Raw genomic sequence first — 6,671 nt, forward strand, 5'->3', positions numbered from 1 at the left:
TCCCACAAGGAATTCACACAGGCAGACTATGTCAAGAAAGGCTTGAATGCAGTCATAGACAAGTGTTACTAGGGGGAAAGTTAGGGATGTAGTATTTAGGGAGACTGTTCATATCTTGCAGGCTGCCCCACAGAGGAATGGGGAACTACTCTACTTTGGAGTAACAGTATGGATATTCCATGCATTCAGGTGCCGGTCTCTTCCCTCTTCCTTAGGCAGCCCTCCAAATTGGTGGCAGCTTGGCTTTGGGGCTTTCTGGGATTGTTTTTCAATGGTATTTGTTAAGCATTTACTATGTGCCTGGCACTGTCCTAAGCGCTCGGGTAGATACATACAAAACAGGTTGGACAGAGTCCTTGTCCTACATGGGGCTCACAGTCTTAATCCCCAGTTTACAGATGAGGTAACTGAGGCCCAGAGAAGTGACTCATGCAAGGTCACACAGCAGATAAGTGGCAGAGCTGGGATTAGAACCCAAGTTCTTCTGATTCCCAGCAGGCCACGCTGCTACTATCATCAATCATATTTATTGAGCGCTTACTGTGTGCAGAGCACTGTATTAAGCGCTTGGGAAGTACAAGTTGGCAACATATAGAGACAGTCCCTACCCAACAGTGGGCTCACATTCTAAAAGGAGGAGACAGAGGACAAAACCAAACATACTAACAAAATAAAATAAATAGACTAGATATGTACAAGTAAAATAAATAAATAAATAGAGTAATAAATATGTACAAACATATATACATATATACAGGTGCTGTGGGGAAGGGAAGGAGGTAAGATGGGGGGATGGAGAGGGGGACGAGGGGGAGAGGAAGGAAGGGGCTCAGTCTGGGAAGTCCTCCTGGAGTAGGTGAGCTCTCAGTAGGGCCTTGAAGGGAGGAAGAGAGCTAGCTTGGCGGATGGGCAGAGGGAGGGCATTCCAGGCCCGGGGGATGACGTGGGCCAGGGGTCGAAGGCGGGACAGGCAAGAACGAGGTACAGTGAGGAGATTAGCGGCAGCGGAGGGTGCGGGGTGGGCTGTAGAAGGAGAAAAGGGAGGTGAGGTAGGAGGGGGCGAGGTGATGGAGAGCCTTGAAGCCCAGGGTGAGGAGTTTCTGCCTGATGCGCAGATTGATTGGTAGCCTCTGAGAGCATCTATGTGGGTAAGGGAAAAGCAGACCCAATAGGAAAGATCCAGGCCCCATATATAGCTATGTCTATGTATATATCTTAACCAATCAATCAATCAATCAATCAATCCTATTTATAGATCAAAATAGATCTAAATCAATCAGTCATATTAATTGAGTGCCTACTGTGTACAGAGCAGTGTACTAAGTGCTGGGGAGCAAACAGAAGAGGTAAAAGAAGCAGCATGGCCAAGTGGAAAGAACACAGACCTGGGAGTCAGATGACCTGGGTTCTAATCCTGACTCTGCCAAGTATCTGCTGTGTGACCTTGGGCAAATCACTTACTTTCTTCCTGCCTCATCTGTAAAATGGGGATTTAATGCCTGTTCTCTCTCCTATTTAGCATGTGAGCCCCCTGTGAGTCTACTTCAGCACTAAGTACGCATACTACCACAATTACTAAAACACATGATCCTATTGCATTCTCTGGAGTGTTTAGTACATTATCTCCTCCTCCTCATCATCATCATCATCTTGGGCATTTACTGAGCACCTACTATGTCTTCAAGTCTTCCTCTTGAGTATCCTCTAGACTGTAAGCTCCTTGAGGGCAGGGATCATGTCTACCAGTGCTATTGTATTAGACTCTCCCAAGCACTTAGTAGAGAGCTTCAGTTGCTCCACCATCAGGTTGGTTTGTCTGCTGCAGCACTCTCTAACCTGTCCACTGTTAGGTCACATTGTTTGAGACTGTTCTTCACTTTGCGGGAAGCAGTGTTGAGGGAAAGCCCCAGATCCATTCAACCAGCTGAGGGAAAATTCATTCATTCATTCAGTTGCATTTATTGAGCATTTACTGTGTGCAGAGCACTGTACTAAGTGCTTGGAAAGTACAATTTGGCAACAAATAGAGACAATCCCTACCCAACGGGCTCACTGTCTTGAATGGGGGAAAATGCTCACCTGGGAGTGGGTGTCCACAGAATCTGGGTTTATCTGCTACAGGAAGGGCTGAGAGGAAGTGTTAGGCCAAATTAAATAATAATGATGTGAAGCACTTGCTATGTGCCAAGCACTGTGCTAAATTTGGGGTAGACAACATATATTCAGGTTAGACATGGTCCCTCTTCCATACGGGGCTCACAGTCCAAGTTGGAGGGTATAGGTATCAAATCCCCATTTTACAGATGAAGAAACTGAGGCCCAGAGAGGTTAAGTGACTTGCATGAGGTCACACAGCAGGCAAGTGGCAAAGCCAGGGTCAGAACCCAGGTCTCCTGACTCCTAGAGCTGTGCTGTTTCCATGAGGCCTCACTGCTTCTCAGGGCTTCATTTTCATGGCTTGAAAGCCTAATGAGGTGAGATGGTGCTGATATTGTGAGTTGGTATTCTGTGTGATGGTGTGCTTTGGATGGGAGAGTCATTCTCTGAGAATGGGTGCCCATAAATAGCTATGTTGATGCTCACTTGTGTCCTTGTATGCCTTTGCCCCTTCACCAAAAGTATGCCTACTTTTGTCTGTTGCCACATACAGATGCCTGTGTTGACCTTCACTTCTCATCCCTCCACTTGAGGCCTGGAATCAGCTGTTCTTCCACTGAGGTTAAACCAGATTTTTTCCCACCATGTTTTTTTTTTTTTAATTGGTAATTTGTTAAATGCCAGACGCTGTACTAAGCTCTCCATCACCTCGCCCCCTCCTACCTCACTTCCCTTCTCTCCTTCTACAGCCCAGCCTGCACCCTCCACTCCTCTGCCGCTAATCTCCTCACCGTGCCTCGTTCTCGCCTGTCCCACCGTCGACCCCCGGCCCACGTCATCCCCCTGGCCTGGAATGCCCTCCCTCTACACATCCGCCAAGCTAGCTCCCTTCCTCCCTTCAAGGCCCTACTGAGAGCTCACCTCCTTCAGGAGGCCTTCCCAGACTGAGCCCCCTCCTTCCTCTCCCCCTCCTCCCTCTCTCCATCCCCCCGTCTTACCTCCTTCCCTTCCCCACAGCACCCGTATATATGTATATATGTTTGTACATATTTGTTACTCTATTTATTTATTTATTTTACTTGTACATATCTATTCTATTTATTTTATTTTGTTAATATGTTTGGTTTTGTTCTCTGTCTCCCCCTTCTAGACTATGAACCCACTGTTGGGTAGGGACTGTCTTTATATGTTGCCAATTTGTACTTCCCAAGCGCTTAGTACAGTGCTCTGCACACAGTAAGAGCTCAATAAATACGATTGATTGATTGATTGATTGATAAGCGCTGTGTAGCTACTAGTTACTCAGGTTGGACCTAGTCCCTGTCCTACATGGGGCTCACAGTCTTAATACCCATTTTACAGATGAGGTAACTGAGGTACAGAGAAGTGAAATGACTTGCCCAAGTCACACAGCAGATGGGTGGAAGAGCCAGAATTAGAACCCAGGTCCTTCTGCCTCTGAGGTCCGTGCTACATCCACTAGGCCATGCTGCTTCTGTTAAACCATATTAACTTGCTTCTCTCTCCAATTTCATCCCAGCTTGCAAGTCCTCCAGTTTCCATCGTGGGGGTTCCAGGGAGAGTCTTTCCAGGTAAGCCTGCTTTCCCCACCTAACTTTCCACCTTGGTTATTTCCAGGGGGCAAGGATACCCCCCCACCCCTCCCTAAGTCCTGCTTAGACAGCTCTCTCTCTCTCCCTCCCTCCCTCCCTCCCTCTCCTTCCTTTCCAGTTCCTACTGCTTTCTCCCTCCCTGATTCCTCATCTGGCTCTGCCCAGCCCCATGGAGGAGGGAGTGCTCTTGCTTCGTGCCTAGACATGGATTCAGGGCTGTCGTCTGTTTCTGCTCTGTTGTTGGAATAGAACTGACTGTGATTTCCCTCAGGCTGGATGTGCCTATTTTCTTTGGTCACTGGCTAGGGTTGAGACAGGGAGATAGATAGAGCAATGATCTTTCCAATCCCCCACCTGAAAGATTCAAGGTGTGTGTGTGTGTCTCTATGTGTGTATAGGTATGTTTCCCTCTCTCCCTCATTCCTTCTTCCCCTTGCTTGATGTGGGGGCCAGATTCTGTGCTATGTTAGGGTGAGCCCTTCCCCCAGGGGTTTCGTGTTTATGGCATTCAGGGGGGAGGGAGGTGAGTCAGACACCCAGGGGTAGGGGTGGGCGACTTTGTGAGCTTTCCTTTTAGGGCAAGTCAAGGAACCGGATGTCTGCCAAGCTGGTTTGGTGGTGGCAGCCCCACCCTGAAGTGAGTAAGGGGAGGACGCCCATTCTCTTAAATGACGTTTGGAGTCCTTACCCACCTACGGGGTGTCAATGACATCCAGACGTCATGGCGCCGCCACTCGGGTACTTCTTCCCCTGAGAGCCAGGAGGCCCCAGAGGGTGGGAGAGCCCAAGGAATGGGTGGAGCTGCTAACGGCTCCACTGACAGGCCCAATGACCCAGCTGCTGATGACACCTACACTCTCCCTTTGGTAGAGTGGGGCAGGGCCAGGAGCTGGTTTGGGCCCTGGGAGTTGTACTGTCAACACAAGTGTTCTTTTGTCTGGGGAAGTCCATCTCTCCATTCTTCTCCCTCTGATTATTTGGGGATAGTACTTATTGATAATAACAATAATAATAATGATAATTGTGGTATTTGTTAAGCACTTCCTATATGCCAAGTACTGTATTAAGTGCTGGGGTAGATACAAGATCTTCAGGTCCCACATGGGACTCACGGTCTAAGTAGGAGGGAGAACAGGTATTAGACCGTGAGTCTAGAACAGGATTTAAGTAGGAGGGAGAACAGGTATTAAATCCCCCTTCTAGACTGTGAGCCCACTGTTGGGTAGGGACCATCTCTATATGTTGCCAACTTGTACTTCCCAAGTGCTTAGTACAGTGCTCTGCACACAGTAAGCGCTCAATAAATACGATTGAATTAAATCCCCATTTTGTGGATGAGGGAACAGAAGCACACCGAAGTGAAGTGACTTGCCCAAGGTCGCACAGAAGGTACATGGCAGAGTTGGGATTAAAGCCCAGGTCCTCCGACTCCCAGGCCCGGGATCTTTCCATTAGGCTAGGCTGCGCCCAGATCCTCCAGCACCTAGGATGGAGCAAACCTTGGAGGTGGCTCCACGATTCAAGGTTTCAGTGTTGCAGGCTCCTCTAGAATGTCCCAAACCTGGGCAAAGCAATGGATCCCTCTAGACTGTAATCTAATTGTGGGCAGGGAACGTGTCTACCAACTCTGTTATACTGTACTTTTCCAAGCACTTAGTACAGTCCTCTGCATATAGTAAGCAGTCAGAGAATACGATTGATTGGCTGATCCAATCAGAGATGATGCAAAATTCTGAGCTGGCTTCACTCCCAATCTCTAGGGCTCAGGGCAAGAGGTTTTCCATTGAGATTAAGAGGTTTTCTGTGGAGACTGGCTCTAGGACACTGAAGGGTTAAGTAAGAGCCAGGGTCACATTTGACTTTCTCAGAAGAGGAGAGCTGCAAGTGGCTGAGTCCTGTAGCCCCAACAAATTAAGAGACCTGACTTCAGCTCTTATCCCTGATTTTACTCAAAGCCTAAAAATCAGGATTCTTATCCCTCTGCTCCCCAATTACAGCCTGAGGTACAGTGCTCTGCACACAGTAAGTGCTCAATAAATAACACTGATTGATTGGGGATTCTCTACTCCTGTCTGCTCTCCTCAGCCTAGCTGCTTATTTCCCTCCTTCTGCTCTCCCAGACAGCGAAGGCTATCCCCAGTGAACAATCATGTTATTTCTCAGGGTGCTTGTATGGCACTGCTCTCTCTCTCTCTCTCTCTCTCTCTCTCTCTCTCTCTGTGTGTGTGTGAAAGTGGTTCCAGATGCCCAGGAGAGAGAGGAATTCCCTTGGTCTAATAAAAAGCTTTAATCAGTCAATCACCCTTTCCCTGAAAATCAACAGTTGTTCCCACAAGAAAGGAGACTGGTCATTAGGGTCAGATGGCCAAGGTGGGTGGAGTGACCGGCCTGGCTCATTCCACCCCCCCACCCCCAGCTAGGGAGTAAGAGCACTGGCCTGAGACACTTCCAAGCTGCCCCATCAAGCTCACTGTCACCCATAATGATAAGGTTGGAATCTGGAAATGACATTGATCAATTTTGTCTCCACACTGGAGTCTCCTGAAGAGTATGGACTGGTGGGGTTGTCTGTACCAGCGGGTGATGAGGTAGTGAGTAAAGCCCGGCTTTTCTTTTGGAAGAGATACTGGTGTATTGTTTTCCTTCATTGGCTCTGCAGACCCGATGGGAAGCCAGTTGGTGACAATGAGTTTCCTGTATTCTTGGAGGATTCTAGGCTTGTGCAGTGGGAGGGGTGTGGGACCATCTAATTACCCCATGGAGCTGAGGTTACCACATCCTGTAAGGGGCTCTTGCCTCACAATGTTGCTTCACTGAGTTGGGACACTAGCAGTAAATTCTGAGGCTCTGAGTTCAGAGGACCTGGGGATCCTGGGGCAGGCTTGAAAGTCGGGGGGAAGGGTGGGACTTTGGGAGGCATGTTGGTGAGATCCTCTGTGTCCCCAGGATTACCATCACTGT

Source organism: Tachyglossus aculeatus, chromosome X2 (assembly GCF_015852505.1).
Source record: "Tachyglossus aculeatus isolate mTacAcu1 chromosome X2, mTacAcu1.pri, whole genome shotgun sequence".
NCBI lineage: Eukaryota > Metazoa > Chordata > Mammalia > Monotremata > Tachyglossidae > Tachyglossus > Tachyglossus aculeatus.